This window comes from Manis javanica, chromosome 2 (genome assembly GCF_040802235.1).
Source record: "Manis javanica isolate MJ-LG chromosome 2, MJ_LKY, whole genome shotgun sequence".
NCBI classification, from domain to species: Eukaryota; Metazoa; Chordata; class Mammalia; order Pholidota; family Manidae; genus Manis; species Manis javanica.
Genome location: NC_133157.1, coordinates 206,046,150 through 206,062,276, shown reverse-complemented (window position 1 = coordinate 206,062,276; position 16,127 = coordinate 206,046,150). Strand labels below are relative to the sequence as shown.

General features: G+C 47.4%; 1 protein-coding gene across 3 annotated transcripts in view; it reads left to right on the top strand.

Annotated features, from left to right (window-relative positions):
* Positions 1 to 16,127, top strand: part of ZHX2 (zinc fingers and homeoboxes 2) — a 139,316-nt gene that overhangs the window by 1,665 nt on the left and 121,524 nt on the right. The window contains exon 2 of one of the 3 annotated variants that reach the window (XM_073230069.1): positions 13,481 to 13,663. The exons of the other annotated variants lie outside the window; for them this stretch is intronic. The gene's annotated coding sequence lies outside the window, so the exon portion shown is untranslated. The remainder of the gene's footprint in view (positions 1 to 13,480; positions 13,664 to 16,127) is intronic. 3 annotated transcript variants of the gene reach the window in all.

The following is a 16,127-nucleotide window of genomic DNA, read 5'->3' as shown; positions in this document are numbered from 1 at the left end:
TTTCGACAGGGCGTTACGTAGACCCGAGTCTGTTTTTATTTATTTATTTCGTGGCCGTCTCCCTCCCTTCTTGGCCAAACTGCGGCGCTTTTGTGCAAACGGGGCAGGTCCCGCGGGGACTCCACCGGGACGTGGCCCCGTCCCCGCGGGTTTGGGCAGGCGGGGGGCTACGTGTGTGTGCTCCCCTCCCTCCCCCGCTCTCCCCTCTCCTGGTGACGATTCGCCGTAATGTGGTGGCAGGAAGCATGACGCCCTGGGCTGAGGCTGCCTCTCCTCTCGTCGCGCCCGGTGGCTGCAGGCGGCGGGCGCGCGCGCGGGCGGCCGCCCGAGCTACCTGCCGGGGGCAGGGCCGGAGCGCGGCGCTGTCCCCACGCCCCGCTCAGGTGCCGGGAGCCCGCGCGGGGAGGGGCGTGCGGGACCCCGGCCCCAGCGGCCGCCCCTGCCTGCCCAAGCCCACGTTCGCCCCCGGAACGGCAGCTGGCGCTTTCCGTCCGCCCCACGAGAGGTTAATCTTTGTTGGTGTTGCAGCTTCTTTGTGGCTTCCCCAGGACTTGGTATCCTCGCCTTTGCAAACTTGCCCTTTTCCCAGCCGCTTTGCAGGAAGGAGGCTGCGGAGACTAAGATGAGCGGAAAGTTGGAAACCAGAGAGCATCACAGGACGGTCTCCTTGGCCTCTTAGCTGTGCGGAGCTCGGGGGTGGAGGCGGAGGGTGGCTCGTAGAGCCGGGGAGAAAACTTGACGGGGAACCCAAGTTGTGATTTGCTCAGCTTTCCACCTGATTGATCGGCTTCAGAGCCAGTGGGGTCTCTATTCAGCTGTTTCGCGATGGCCTTTTGTTTGTCCGGGAGGTGGGGAGGAAGGAGGTGGGGGAATAATGGCTTTCCCTGGCCTCCTCCCCGTTGAAAGAGGCGCTGCCCGGCATGGGCCTGGGGAATCACTAAGTCTCTGCAGGCCCCAGAGTTCTCCCCCACCTGATCCCCAGTGATCCCCTTCTCCCTCTGAGGTCGCAGCCTCCTGGGGCTGAGGCAGGCCCTGCTGGGCAGGTTTCAGGGGGCAAGAAGCCCTCCACTTCATCCCTCAGTGGCTCAGACCTCCCACAATTACCCTCTTTAAACACCCCGCATACACTCAAACGCCTTTATGCAGAGCAGAAATTAATGCCTGTTGAAGTGACAGAGGTGAGGGTCTGAGAGCTCTTGAAGATTTCAATCAAAAGGTGATTTTCTGTTTATGAGGGCACTGAGTTTAAGTGGTTCAGTCCCAGGGCAGTCATGTCTAAAAGCATTTGGATAAAAACCAAGTGGAGTAAATATCTTGTAAAAATGGCATGTTTAATAATAAAAATACGTGAATGGAGCCTATCAAGTTTTTGAATGGGACTAACATAAAGGTTTGATATAAGTTGAAAGGAAAAGTTATAGAAAGCTATATATACATCTTTTAAGGGCAGAGCGGGGCAAAAGCTACAAGTGAAACGTGATTGAAACGTGTCACTGACAAAACTAGATCTGTGATCTGTGGGAATTTGGTTGGTGTTGAAATGCTCTGCTACTTGATTGTTCCTGTGACATCTCCTGGCCAGCTGTGATGTGAACTAAGGATCCCCCCAAAGTTAACAGCTTTTAGGGGAAAATTCAGAGGCCATGGTTTTTAGGGTAAAATAGATCTATTAATTAATCCTCATTTAAAAGAAAAGACCAAAGGACACAGCTGTGCGTTGGCATTTAAGAAGGGCATTCTCCTGATGCAAAGGCAGTGTATCCTGAAATGCTGAAAGGTGACCCCACCCCAAGGGTCTCATCCAAATAGGGCTGTGTGATTGGGTGGAATGCCATGCACTTGACAGGAAGAATAATGACTATGCTTAATAGTTGCTAACATTTACTGTTTCGGGATGCTAGGCACAATACTGTATATTTTACATGGTTTATCATTTAATCCTCATCATGACCCTATGAAATAAGCACTGTTATTATCCCCAGTTTACAGTTGAAGAAACTGAGGCTTAGAGAGGTGAAGAAACTTGCACACAGCCATACAGCAAAAAACAAAGTCAGTGTTCCAAGCCAGGCCTTACTTCTTAGCCTTAAACACTCCATTATAGCAGCCCCTGGATAAGGGAAGCCCTCAGAATGAAAAAGTAAAGCGTCATCAGGTGCAGGCAAGAGAGAAGAACAGTGACCATCACCCTGAGGTCTAAACTCAGGAATCTTTCTGGGTTTCATTTCTTCATTTATTTAGCTATGTGTCAATTTATTTGTTCATTCAGCAACTATAATAGTCATCACACAATAAGAGCCTGCAATCATAAAGCACTTTTATATGCCAGGAACCATTCTCAGTGCTTATGATTAAACTCTTTTGTCTTTGTAACAACCCTGTGAGGTAAGTACTCTCATTCTCTCCTTTTCATAGATGAAGAAGTGGAGACACAGAGAGGTTCTCTAACTTGCCCAAGACCACACAGCTAGTAAGCAGACTGCCAGACCCCAGAACATGTGCTCTCCATGCCCCAATGCACTGTTCCAGACATTGTGGATAAACTGGTGAGACAGAGCCCCCTAACCTCAATGCAAAACACTGCAGGCATTATGGAGATATTGGCAGGATAGAGACCCTTTATCCCCTAGGAACTTGAGCAGATCAGCAGGCCATAAATAAGTACTGTAATTTGGAAAAGTAGCTACTGTGGAAGCACAAGGAAGGGCCTAATTACTGTGTTTGGAGAATTGCCTGGAGGGGGTAGCATCTAAACTGACCCATGAATAAGGAAGAACAATGCCTGGAGGTGTGTTGGATATCATTGCATTCAGCTGTTAGCAACAGAAATCCTGTAGGGTGACTTAACCAGATGGGGGCTTATTCGTGTCACACAGCAGGAAGGGTGAGTGGGGTGATGCCTCACTGGGGACACAGACTCTTTGTACTCTACCATCCTTAAGAGTATAGGTCTTTGACCCTGAGTCTATCATCTCATGGTGGGAAGGTGGCTGCAGCATTGCCAGGTCTCACATCTGCATTCCAGGAAAAAGAAAGTAGGATGAGTGAGGCACAAATACCACTTATCTTGTATGGCTTTACTATTATGTTTTTAAATGGCCACCCCTCTCAGTCTGTCTTAGGGACTTCTGTCCCTAGCTCATCTATCAGAACTGTGCCATGTGACCACCCAAACCTACCAGGAAGGGGCAGTCATGTATGCTTAATTGGCACATGGCTGCCATGAATAAATTGGCAATCAACAGGTAAGGCAGAGGGGGTGAATGAAACTATTGAATTGGCAGGTGAAGTGTGTGCAGCCCAAGACAAGAAGACAAAGGGTATCCCTAATGCAGGGAAAACTGCGTCCTGGGTCCTAGGAGCCATGTGTAATCTGGGGATGTGGGAAGGTTATGCCAAGAGATGATGCCAGACTTGGGGGTGGATGTGGAGGAGGTTGGCTTTTAATCTACAGGTACTAGGGAGCTATGGCACATTTCTGAGAAGGGAATGTTATGTGTTTCAAGAAGGGAAGACTGTCAGCAGTGTGCCTTGTGGAGACAAATCAGCTTGGTTCTTACTTGAAATGAAATGAGTTCTGGACAGTTTCAGACCAGGGGACCAGTTTTGCCTTAAGGCAAAAAGAAGACAGCATACAATAAGAAAGTGAGGGAGGACGGGAAGATTTTCTTTTAGGTCCTGCCAATAGGAATCCCAAATTAACCTGATGTTAGTCAGCTATTTCCAGAGGTCACTGGCTCTCTGTTCCTTCATAACCCAGTGAAACTGAAAATACTGGAGGGGGTACCATTTTCTCCCCAAACACGACACTTGCCTTTCTCCTGACCCTCGGGCTCCCAGCTCCTACCTGCAACTCCCCCACTCATTAGCAGAGTCATTTCAGTCATAACCCTTCACCTTTGCTTTAAATTGAGGGGATGATATCAGAGGCCCCCTGGTCATGTATTCCACCCTAGATTTCTCCAACAACAACATCCCTGATTCTCTGTTCAATTTATTAGCTATGTGACTTTGGACTGTTGAAGACTCAGTTTCCTCATCTTTAAAATGGACATGATTCTAGTAGCTGCCTTATGGGTGGTTGTGAAGCTTAAAAAGAAATTTATGAAAAGGCTTAACAGAGTGTCTAACACATGGATTGTGCCCAGTAAACATTACCTGTTATCAGCACCGCCACCATGATTATTGTCGCCACCTGTATATTCTTCAGGTGACAAGTAATTAATATGTGTGGATTTTATCATTGATTCCAAGACTGTCCCCATTTCTTTGCCATTCTCCTCTCTCCTTCCCCAGACACATACACACTCATTTGTGGCAAATCTGAGCAACTACTGAAATGGAAAGCTCTCCTTGACTATCACAGAGAGACCCTGGTGTGGTGTTCAGGTAATGTAATGTGCTGTGTCATGGCCAAATCCAAACAGCACAGTTCTAAAAGGGTGCTTGGCTCTGCCATGCCCCTGTGATAGACAGTAAAGTGGATATTTTTAGTATTGACAAGGTAAGTTTCATTTTTAACTGAAAAAAAAATCCCCCCCATTCCCCTCCACCACCCCTCCCTAAGGCCCCAACCCTACATCAAACAGGTTGTGATTTTAAGAACATCCACCCACTATCTGTTTCCTGTTCCTATGCTTGTAGTCATGCATTCAAGAGGGGCTGATTGGCAATGTGTGTGTGTGTGTGTGTGTGTGTGTGAGTGCGCTTGAATGTGCACATGCGTATGTGTAACAGACCCCCAAGGAACAAAGCAGTCCTAACATCAATATATCAGTTTCCACTCAAATTTTAAAATGGAATAAAAAAGACCAGAGCCAGACCAATTTTCTTGCGGGCACCCCTCTTCACCCCCAGTGAAGTATTTCCCTGTTGCAAAGCATAGTTCACACACTTTCTTCCTCTTTCTATGCCCCACCCCCATCCCGCAGTACTAGAAACACTTAGTGGAGATTAAATCTTACTACGGATGTTTCCCTGCAATAGTATTTACCACAAAGAATCTGCAGTGAATGATATGTTTGTGCTGTTGATCCATGGGGTACCCATATTAAGGGATGTGACCTAGGCATTCATACCAGTGTAAGAGGTTTCTGGTATATTTTAGGGGTGCACAGGCTTGGCTTGGGTTGGAAAAATGGGAAGCACATGCTGGCGTAAAGCTGTGCTGGGTTTACTTTGCAGAGGGAAGCCAGCATAATTCTGGGAACCATTTGCTATCAAATTCAATGTGGAGAGTGGATCCCTGTATCCCAGGGCCCTCAGAGAGTGGCCAGATCGAGTGAGCTCCTTCGTTGGGAGGGAATCCTCCCTGTTGGAGACACAGGACAGACTGTGGGAGAGAGAAGGACCCTGCTGTCGAGGAGGGGAAGAGGTGGAGTGAAGGAGAGTTCCTGGGCTACAGGTTCTCCTTGGCCTGGTTTGATTTCTGCAGCTGCAGTTTCTGGACTTCAAAACATCCACAGAAAAACACCAAGAAAGGACCAGAAGTCTAAATTGAGGAGGCAGCCCGCGTGCATGCATGCATGGACTGTGCAAACATGACGGTTTAAATCAGTGTTCCAGAAAGACTGGAGAAAAACACTGCTCAGTGGGGCTGACATTCATGCCCCCAAAGCTGTCTTGCCCCCACCCCCAGCCTCGTGCACTGTGACTGGTGAGACTGAACGAATGCGAAGCTGTGGGCACGCCCTGACACACCACAAACACAGTGTCACCATCATAAGGACATAGCAAATCCTGAAAATTGAGCACCCACTATGTGCCAGGCACTCAGCCCAACATGTCCCCTTCACTATGTAATCCAGTCTGACCATAAGGAAATACACTGAGAGCAGTGGTATCCCCCCATTTTAAAGACAGGACACCAAAGCTCAGAGAGTTTAGGTACTTACTGAGGGTCACAAAGAGAAGGTAGCTGAGTCAGAATTCGAACCCAGATCAGTCTGATTCTAAAGCTGGTGCTTAGTCATCACCAGGTCCTTCTGAAGTCTTCTGGAGGCCAGCCCCATCCCAGCCTGGAAGGAAGTGTCGGGAGAAGGAACAGTTCTAGAACGTGCTTCTGGACACCGTGTGATTGCTCTTCTGCTAAAGAACTGCAGGGGTGTTTGCATGCATACCTGAGTGCGTATGTGTGTGTTTATGAGTTTAGTCAAAACAGGAGAGAATTCCAAATTGTGCCTGTTGGCCTTAGTCCCCCAACCCCCACCCAAAAAAAGACAATTTTAAAGCCCCTGTCAGTGTCTGTAACAGAACATTCTCCAGGGGGCACTGCACCCTTTCCACCGTCTCCTTGGCTCTGGAGAGGACTCCCAGCAGGCTGCAAGAGGCACTCCTAGGAAGGCAGGAGAATCTGGGCGCTACTTTCACGATGCTCAACAACCTCGCCAGCCAATGGGGGAAGGCAATGGAGGGAGCAAGCGTTGGGAGGGTGGAGAATGGCTGTGTTGCTGTTTTTATACAATAAAAGAGGATCATTGTAATTGGGAGCCCTTGAATCATAGCACGTCTGACTATGGCTCTCTCCAGCTGCAGAGCCATCTAGTTAAATAGCGCACAGAAAACTCCTTTCAGCTGATATTACTTTCCCACTGTTCTTAAAATACAAGAGTGGGCCAAACTGCTGTAGCTGCAAAGTCATCTCAGGCTCCGCCAACCCCGGGGATATCCAGAGCTCCCATGGAATCTCCCTTGCCTTTGCAAGAGGACACTTAGAAATTATTTTCATTTGCACTGCACCCTTGTCTTTCTGGAAACAGCTCCTTTAAGATATTTGCACACAGCCTGGTGAGAGCTAGATGTCACGACCACGTTGTTGATGGTAGGTAGTGGTGCAGAGGGGGCAGGGAGAGGCTGCTTGTGAGGGGGTGTGTCTTGGCTCTTTTGTGTGGGGGAGTGGGTAATGGAGGGATATGGACAGACAGGTAGAAGCTGGAAAAAGAGACTACCCACTGGCCAAGAAATTTAGGGGAAAGGGTAGCAGTGGCTCCAGGCAGGAGCAGAGAGAAGCACAGGCACTCCCCTAAGCTCCCCCAACAGCACTGAGGTTTCAGTATCCTGTAGAAGGGCCTGTACTCTCTTCGGCGACACTTGTGTTAGAGAATTGATTAGGAGCAGGCAGGGAACTTCTGCCAAAGCCGTGCAGTTCAGGAGGGAAGGGAAGCTTCACTGTATTTTCAAGTGCAAGGGCCCTCGGGAGCACAGAGCCACAGGTGGAGACAGTTTGGATTACTTGGCAGGTTAATGATAGACACCCCAAAGACTGAGGGCTGTGCTGGACAGTGTGAAATTAGACATGGCCTTATTATGGCACTTTTAGAAAAGAATTTATGGGTCTCCTGGTACAAAGTCTAATGTCCTCTGGGACCCTCAGAGAGGATGTCAGGACAATGAGTCTAATTGCAGCATGCTACATTAGTAGGACCAGGGAATAGTCCAGCTGGAAGGAACTTTGGGGATCACCTAGTCCAGCTTGGGGAAACTGAGGCCCAAAGAGGTACAGGAATTTGCCCAAGATTTCACTGCATATGGCAGTGTATTGCTGCTTCTCTCCTGTATAGCCAAGCTTCAGGCCCTTCTGATTCCCTGACCAGTCAGCTCCATCACGGTGCCTTCCCTCCCCCTTCTCTGTCCAATCAGCAAACACTTACTGAGCACCTGCCAGAGAGAGAAAACAACATCCCTGCCCGCTGAAGTTCCCAGTCATTTGGCACTTAGCAGCAAGCGCAAGGCCCATGATAGCCAGCCCTTCCTGACATCAAAGGGCCAACACTGAGTGCTTTTGTGAGTGAGCTCATTGAACTCCTAAGAGATGTAAGGATGCCATTATCCCCACCTAACAGGAGAGGAAGCACAGAGCGGAAAGTCCTATCTCCAAGGTTTCTGGAAGCCAGGCAGTCTTACTCCACACCTGGCGCTTAAGGGGAGGCATGTGGCCTCTCCTGCCCTCCCTGCACCAGCAGCTCAAGCATGAGGCACGGGGCTGGGCCTCTCCTCCACTGATTAGAACTGGTGGCCGAGCCACCAGCCAGTGCTGGGGATAACACAGGATGGGCATGCACTCAGAGCCTGACAAAGGGCTTTCTCATGCAGTTGTTTTTTTTTTCCAATTTATTGAATGCCAACTGTGTGTTGGCTCCACACACCCTCACACCATACAAAGCCCAGGTCATTTTTACAGCAGCTCTGCTGAGCAGATTGTGTGAAGGGCAGAGATGGAACTCCAACACACCACTGTGGAAGCCAAGGCTGGAGTAGTTTTATCCACATCAGGCATGTGGCAGCCATAAGTAACTGCTTGGGAGCCCTATGTGGGCAGAGACAGGTCACTTAGGGACACAGGATCACTAGTGACTGCACAGTTTAGTTTCCCCAAAGTCCCCCTAAAGATAAAGGAACTTTAAGAAACTTCAGGCACCTATCAACTGAGCAGCAGATACTTACTTGAGCATAAGAAGAAGAACCAAATATAATGTATAGGCCACTAACATGTACCAGGCCCTGTGCAACTCTGTACATAGGAATTCACATTAGTCCCATTTTTTTTAAGTAGCTTACAATGCAATTTACATACCTTAAAGTACACCCATTTAAAGTGTACAGTTAATCAGTTTTAGTATATTGACAGAGTTGTGCAACTATCACCACAATCTAATTTTAGGACATTTCCATCACCCCAAAAGAGACCCTGTGCTTATTAGCAGTCACAGCCCGTCCCCCTCTGCAACCCCTTTCCCCCAGCTGAGGGTAAACACTAATCTACTTTCAGTCCCCGTAGATTTGCTGTTACTGGACATTTTATGTGGAAGGAATCAAATGATAGGTAGTCTTTCATGTCTGACTTATTTCACTTTGCATGTTGTTTTTGAGGTTCATCCGTGTTGCGGCATGCGTCAGTACTTTGTTGTGTTCATAGCTGAATAATGCCCATTGTGTGGATGTACCACTTGTATTAAGGGTCTGCTAGACAAAACACTAGAGACTAGGTGGCTTAAACAACAGAACTTTTATTTTCCCACAGTTCTGGAGGCTGGAAGTTCAAGATTAAGGTGTCAGCAGGTCTGGTTTCTCCTGAGGCCTCCCTCGGCATGCAGATGGCCACCTTCTCCTGTGTCCTCACATGCCTCCTTAAATTTTGAGTCCTGGATGCCTAGTTTGCTGCTGACCTCACCCTCATCCTGGCCCTGCCACCACCCTGCTCCTTGTGTGTAGGGCACCTGACCTCAGTGTTGGGGGCTGGCAGGGGGATGTAAAGATGACAAGCCACCGCCCTCCCCTGGGGGTGCTCCCGGGCTGGCTGAAGACTGTGTGCATTTGCAGCCCCACAGTCAGCCTAGCTAGACTCTGCCAGGCAGATCCCTACTCGGGTCACTGTGGGAATTACGGAGGACAACACCTGTGAAGGACACAGCACACAGCCTGGCACCTAGGTCCGCCCTAGAAATGCTGGCTGACACTGTTGTCATTAACATGTCTCTGTCCTTGTTGCTGTGAGGCTGCCTCTGAGTCACTGTAGTTTAAGGGATATCCTATGCCTTTGACCTATAACCAGGAGCCACACCCCTACCACTCTGAAGGGGCCATCATTCAGTGACCAGGAAGTGGCCTGGAATGAAGGGGTGGGCTATTCAGACTCTCAGACCTGCTGAGCCTGTCCGGGGGGTGGTGGGTCCTGTGCACAGAGCCCTGCACTGGCTCTGCTTGAGCCCCGGGGTTCCCCAGCTTGGCTGTAGGCTCTCCACGTCCCACTCTGTTATCTCCAAAGCCGGAGTGCTATTCCTGTGCTCCTAGATATGAGAAAATACCTGATGGCTAATGATTGTGGGGGCCACAGTGAGCCAGGGAAGGGGTCGCTTTGGGTCATCTCGGCTGAGTTGACAGTCCCCTGTTTCCCCCAGCTGGGAGAAGGGGCCATATCAGTTGCCTTGGATGTAACCAGGTCAGCTTGCTGGTCTTTGGGGTTGGGAGGGTTGCATTGATTGATCCTGGAAGGAGATTTGGGAAATCAACTTCAAGATTTCTGGATGTAGAAGATGTGTCAGTTGCAAAAAAAAAAAAAAATTACAGAAATAACAGGAGCCTTCTTGCTCAGTATGGTCAAAGGTCACGTGGCTTCTGCACACAGCTTACATGCATTCACCTCTCTTAATAAGTGATGCTCGGGGGTTCTGCATAGGGGGAAGGCAGCTTGCCAACAGAACCTCTGGACCAAAGGTTTTCAGCTCTCTAGATGGTGCCCTCTGCAGCCCTGTGCCCACCCACCTGCTGGTACACCCTGAGTATGGGCTGTCTGCTGTTGGGTCACTATGTGTCTCGGAAGCCTGCTCTTTTTCACTCTCCACCATGTGTTCTCACATGTGTGCTGACGCTATGACAGAACCTAAGACTTGCGGGACATGGGCTTTAGTCTCTGATCCCTACATCCCCACCCCCACCCTCTGCCACCTGAACACTTGACTCTGGCTGAGTGGTTGCTCAATAGTTTAACTGATAAACAGAATTGAATAAAAGAGTATCTGCATGTCCCTTGTGTAGAAATAGGAGGGGGAAATTCACACTGGGCCTAACTGCCTGAAAGTTAACAGAAACTCTTCCAGAGTTGAATTTTTTGCATCTAGTTTGTTTCAGTACGTGGGAAGGAGGAAGTCTTATTAGAAAGAACATATGTTGTGTCATTTCTCACCATTCTCTCCCAGCCTCAACTCCACTGACATTTGATTCTAAAACACCAAATCTGATCGTGCTTCAGTATCCTCCTAAGAATGTCCCTTGGTCGCTGGCTGCTCAGGAGTCACAAACCCAGACGCTTTCAGAAGCTTTAAAAAGTGGCATTAAAGAGTGAAGAGGTCAAGTGTAGGACCATAGGGAGTGGTGGGGCATGGGTCAAAGTCAAAAGCATATGCCCAGTCTAAAGGCATTCAGAATCAATTTTGTTAACATGGGCTTTCCAGTCCATCCCAAGGACTGCTATTCAGTAACTTCTAATACATAGGATTGTCCAAGTTCCCGACGCAAGCATGGTGGCCCTTTGAAAGTTGAACTCCACTTACTAAGCATATTCTGCTATAACCACTTCCACTGCCATGTGCGCCACACTTCAGTCCTACAAGACTGAGCCCTGAACCGTGAATATGCCATGCTCTCCCCTGTCATTCCTTTCCACACACAGATCCATCTGCTCAGAAAGACTCAGCTCCTAAACTTAGCAAAATCTACAAATTCCTGCTGTAGAGATACTCACTGCCTTCTCAAGAGGCTAGAGTGTCATGGAAATAACCCCTTAGAAATCTTAGCATGTGAATTTTTATTTATTTGCATATATGTCTCCCTGAAAAATTATGAACCCCCCTCATCATCCCAAGGGAGAGTGTCCTATCTGTCTCCATGTGTCCAACACCAGCACAGTGCTCTTCCACTTAGTAGGTTCAGAAAGAATGTCTCTGAAGTGATTGGATGATTATACGAATGCGTAAGTGACCCCTTCACCAGAGCCTGTTGGGGGGCCTGGACCCTGGGTCAGCATACGTTAGCAAAATAAGAGTGGTTGCTCGCGGCTGCCCCTGGTGGCAGGTCCTTGCCACTGCCTGAAAGGGCAGACTGGACCATTTGTAACAGGAAGCAGTCAAGGGAGCTTCCGTCCAAGGCTGGGTTTGTCCCAGGTTCAGGGTGTTTTCAACAAATTCTGCCCGTCTACCTGCCTCACTGGCCCAGCCCCATTGTTTCGTATGGACATCTGGCCTCTGTGTGCAGTGTGGGTCCACTTCCTCCCTGACTTGGCTGTACCTCTTCGGAGCACCATCTCCACCTTCATGTGTGGCGCCCTCAGCAATATCACAGGTGGTATTGCAGGGTCTTTCAATTACTTCCAGTATTAAACTTTTTTTGGCCCTGTCTGAGCTTGTGACCAAACTGTACTTTAAGATGATAGGGAGGAAGGAAGCCTCCCTATAGTGGAATGCCTGCTATGCCAGTCATTGAACCAAGTATGTTGCTTACTCTACCTAAAGTTATTTAATTCCCCCAACAATCTGCTCTGGAAAAGTTTCTATATCCATTTTCCATGAGGAAATTGAGACTTCAAGAAATTAACTGGCCAAGCTAGGATTTAAAGCCAGGTCTGAGTGACGTCAGAGCCCAAGTACTCGCCATGTCACAGTGTTAGAGAGTTAAGACAAGGGTATTAAAACCACTAAGTGCTCTAGCAATGGAATACAGAGATGCCGGCTCTGTATCTCTTCCAGAGTTTAAGATTTTGCTTATGAAAGGCCACACTGCTAGAATTAGTAACAGGAGCATCTTTTTCCTTTCCCAGAGAAGGTACCTCTTGGCACTAATACAGCTTCTCATTCTCAAGATACTTGTCCGCCTGCAGTTTGTCACCAATTTTTTTTTCTCTAGGGGAGGAAGGGAAAAAAATTCTTGCCATGAGAGAAATGGCCAAATTTACTAACTCTCAATAATCTTATTGGGCCATCTTATGTGATAAGAAAAATGGTCTTATTGAGATTTAAATCGAGAGAGAGAGAGAGAGAGTGTGTGTGTGTGTGTGTGTGTGTGTGTGTGTGTGTGTGTGTGTGTGTGTGTGTGTGGTTAAGTAGTAGAGAATAATAAGCCCTTCTGTGATAAATGTGAGTGAACCCCCTGGAACCCACTGAATAAGATACATGAGTAGCCAGGTTAGGCCAAGCTATGATGCAGTGATAAATAAACCCCAGTATTCTAGTGGCTTAACAAAGCAAGGTTTATTTCTTATTCCCATGAACTTCTCTGAAGGACAACAGCTCCTCAAGGTAGCTTTCTTCCAAGCTGTGACTTAGGGATCCAGAGAACCCAGATTTGGTAGCCACATCATTTGAAATAGTTGTTTTGTACTGCTGGAGCAGAGGAAAAGAAAATTAAAGGGTCATATATGCATTTTTTAAATGGTCACTTCTACTCACATGACCCTGCCTAATTGCAAGGAGCATGGAAAACCTGGGGGAGCATGTGAATGTTTGGTGAATAGTACATGTCATTGTTCCTAACAGCCTTGCTGAGTATCAGGGAGTACAGGGTATCAGTGACAGAGCCCAGACACGACCTGAGCTTCCTGACACTTAGTCCAGTGCCATTTTTGGCTCTAAAGACAGTGCTCAATTGTCTCACCCAATGGTAGGTGGAGAAGCAGTCCTGATGATATGAAAGATAACCAAACATTAAAAAATAAATTTTTTGCAGCATATTTACTTTTCCTACATTTTGTAAAATACCATTACAATTTGGTTTTGCATTGAGCATCCAATCTGGCATAAAGAAAATTAACATTTCATGAGCCCCTAATTGCTGCCAAGCACTAATGACACTGAGCACAACAAGAGTAACTCTAATGAATAGCATTTACCATGAGTGTACATTGTGCCAGGTGGATTCTCAGCACTACTTGGATTAATATATATTTCACCCAACTACCCTAGGAGGTCCTTACTGTTTCTTTCCTCCTTAGAGAGGCCTGCCTATCTGTACAAGGAGCCTGAGGTCCGGAGAGGTGAAGAATCATTGCTAGGAAGGGGCAGCCCAGTTTCACAGGCATGTCTAGCTGATTGTCAAGCCAACACTCGGTTTGTGAATTTGGAAGTATGGTGAGGGATACAGAAAAGGCCAGGCATTACATACCAGTGCTAATCCGGTGAGTAGTTGAATGCTTTTTGTGCTTCTGCTATGCCTGTACATTCCCAAGTGTATCGGAAGTGTTACACCTGCTGGATACTTTGTTTATTCATACAGGAAATACTCAGGCATCTACTATGTAGCAGGCACTGTGCTAAATGCTAGTGACACTACAGTGGTCAAGGAGGTACTGCCTTCAATCTAGACTTGTTTATTCCTCTGCAGAACTTTGTAGATGTTTAAATGTCCTTGAAAAGTAACCTAAGATCCCTGATCATTCCTGCCCAGGAATGACCATGTACTTTAATTTTGGCTCCCAGAGACATTGCATGTGGCACCTGAGCTCTGCTCAGAAAGAAAGGGTCCTTTTCAGCCAGTTGATCTGACCCTCCAGGGTGCTTAACCGGCCCAGCATTTGTTGGTTACCAACTTTGCATTAGTTCCTGTCTCCAACCATCAGCCAACCATTGTTAAGGCCAACATGAAGATCATCTAACCTCAACTCCCTGAGGTTTTTATAGGCAAGAAATCCTGAGGCTCTCTGCAGGCTGTGAAATGCCCAGAGCCCCTTAGCTACCTTGAAATGTTTCAATATCAAAGCTGACTCCAGAACAGCAGATTTTATCAATGATACAAAAAGTGCTCCTCCCTTCCTACATCGCCCTTCAAGAATGTTAAGGATACAGTGTTCTACCCCTCCTAACCCTGACCTTTGACAACACGCCCTTTCGCCACCCTCAAGTGCAGAGCAGGAGAGCTGACAAGCCTCATCTCTCGCACAGCCCCCAGATTTGAAGGGCAGTTAAGGGCGTGCACGTTGTCAAATTACTAGCAGTGGAACCTGGGCTAGAACCTGGGCTTTCTGCTTGTGTTTCACAATTTTGTTATTTTCTTGTTTTCCACTATTAGAATTTCATGCCAAGTCTTCGGATTTCAGACTTTTGGAGGGTTGAGTGGGGGAGAACAAGTCCAGAGAAGTGTGTCTATTAAATATTGTTTGGGTGAATGTCCCAGTTTTTTTTGCTCATGGTTTAAATTGTGGGATTTGGCCCCCAAAAAGTAATTGTGTGTCTTGATTTTCTCTGTGGAGTACAGGTATACGTTGCAATAATCCTAGAAGCCCATTGAGGCTGCTGACAGGGCTCAGTCTTTCTGAATGTAAGAAGCTCTCAGCCTAGGTGGCGTGGCTGGATCCTGAGGCCACTTCCGTCTTGCCAAGAACCTGGAAGGGTCCTGTCCACCTGCCTCCCACCAGCCCCCCACCTTTGCTTTGCACAAGTAATAGTCATTTGAATTTACTTTTGAGAAAAAGAAAATGCCTTTGGTTCCTCCTAGTTTGTCTGGTAGCTGGAGTCTATCTTGCAGTACAGATGACCTTGGTGACAGAAGGTACCTGTCACCATTATGTCCCTTCCATCCCAGCCCTATCCCTGGCCCCTGGGTTCAAGTAGTAATTGCAGGTAGGGTCTTGGTGGCCCCTAACTTTCCTGCTCTGTTAGGCACCCTCAAAGGAAGCTGGTGCCGGCCTGCAATGCTTGGCTTCTGCACTCACGGTGGCAGTGGTGGGTAGTGTGTCTTGGACAGCTTGGTAGAGCCCCCAAGCCGTAGTGGCCACCCCTGTGCGGAGTAGATGCTCAGTATATATTTGTGAGTTTTCCAAGGGCCTACAATGGCCCTTATCCTGGATGCAAGCTGTTGGAGATCTGGCACATTGGTCATTTGTTCTGGCAACTGATGAAATGTCTTTGTACCACGTGCTCTCAGTAACCCTAAATGCAGGTTAACAGCAAATGCTTGTGTTAATTGCAAGAATAGCTAGTGGTCACTTAAGAGCCAAGTCTTCTCCCAAGGGAAGAGGAGGGGAGGGTGGGGCGGCAGGGTGGGAGGGAGGATGAGAATCATATTAAACTGCAGGAGCTAAAGAACAAAGAACATGTTTCTTTTTCCCATTTCAAAACCATGTGGGAGGCTTAACTGAAAGACTTCTAAAAACAAAACAAAAACCTATCACTGGAAGTTATGTCATGTGTAGACAGGTGTGTGCACACACATACACACACAGCTAAAACAGCACAGCTGAAAAGTTTAATATTTTTGAGTCTTTTGTGTGACAATGCATAGGTATTTGGGTACAACTTGAGCAACAGAAAATATACATTGAAGTTGAGCGTTTGTTTTATGAGTTCCAGGTTATAGATATTCGACTCTGTAAATCAAGGCTGTCAGTGAATGAAAAGATTCATGTGTCTAATGTTTGTTGAACAACCCAGAAAAATATTCCTAATCCTAGGTTTACAGAAAGGGACTACTTATTGCTAATTTTCTACTTAATTATGCATATCTGCAATAAAATTCTCAGGGCATATTCGACAAATTATCATTTTTAATAAAATAATTACTTAAGCACACTTATTCCTTCTGATTTCCCATAATGCCCCTTTTTGTGAAATGGGGCTTCATAAGTTCAGATTTGACAAATTTCC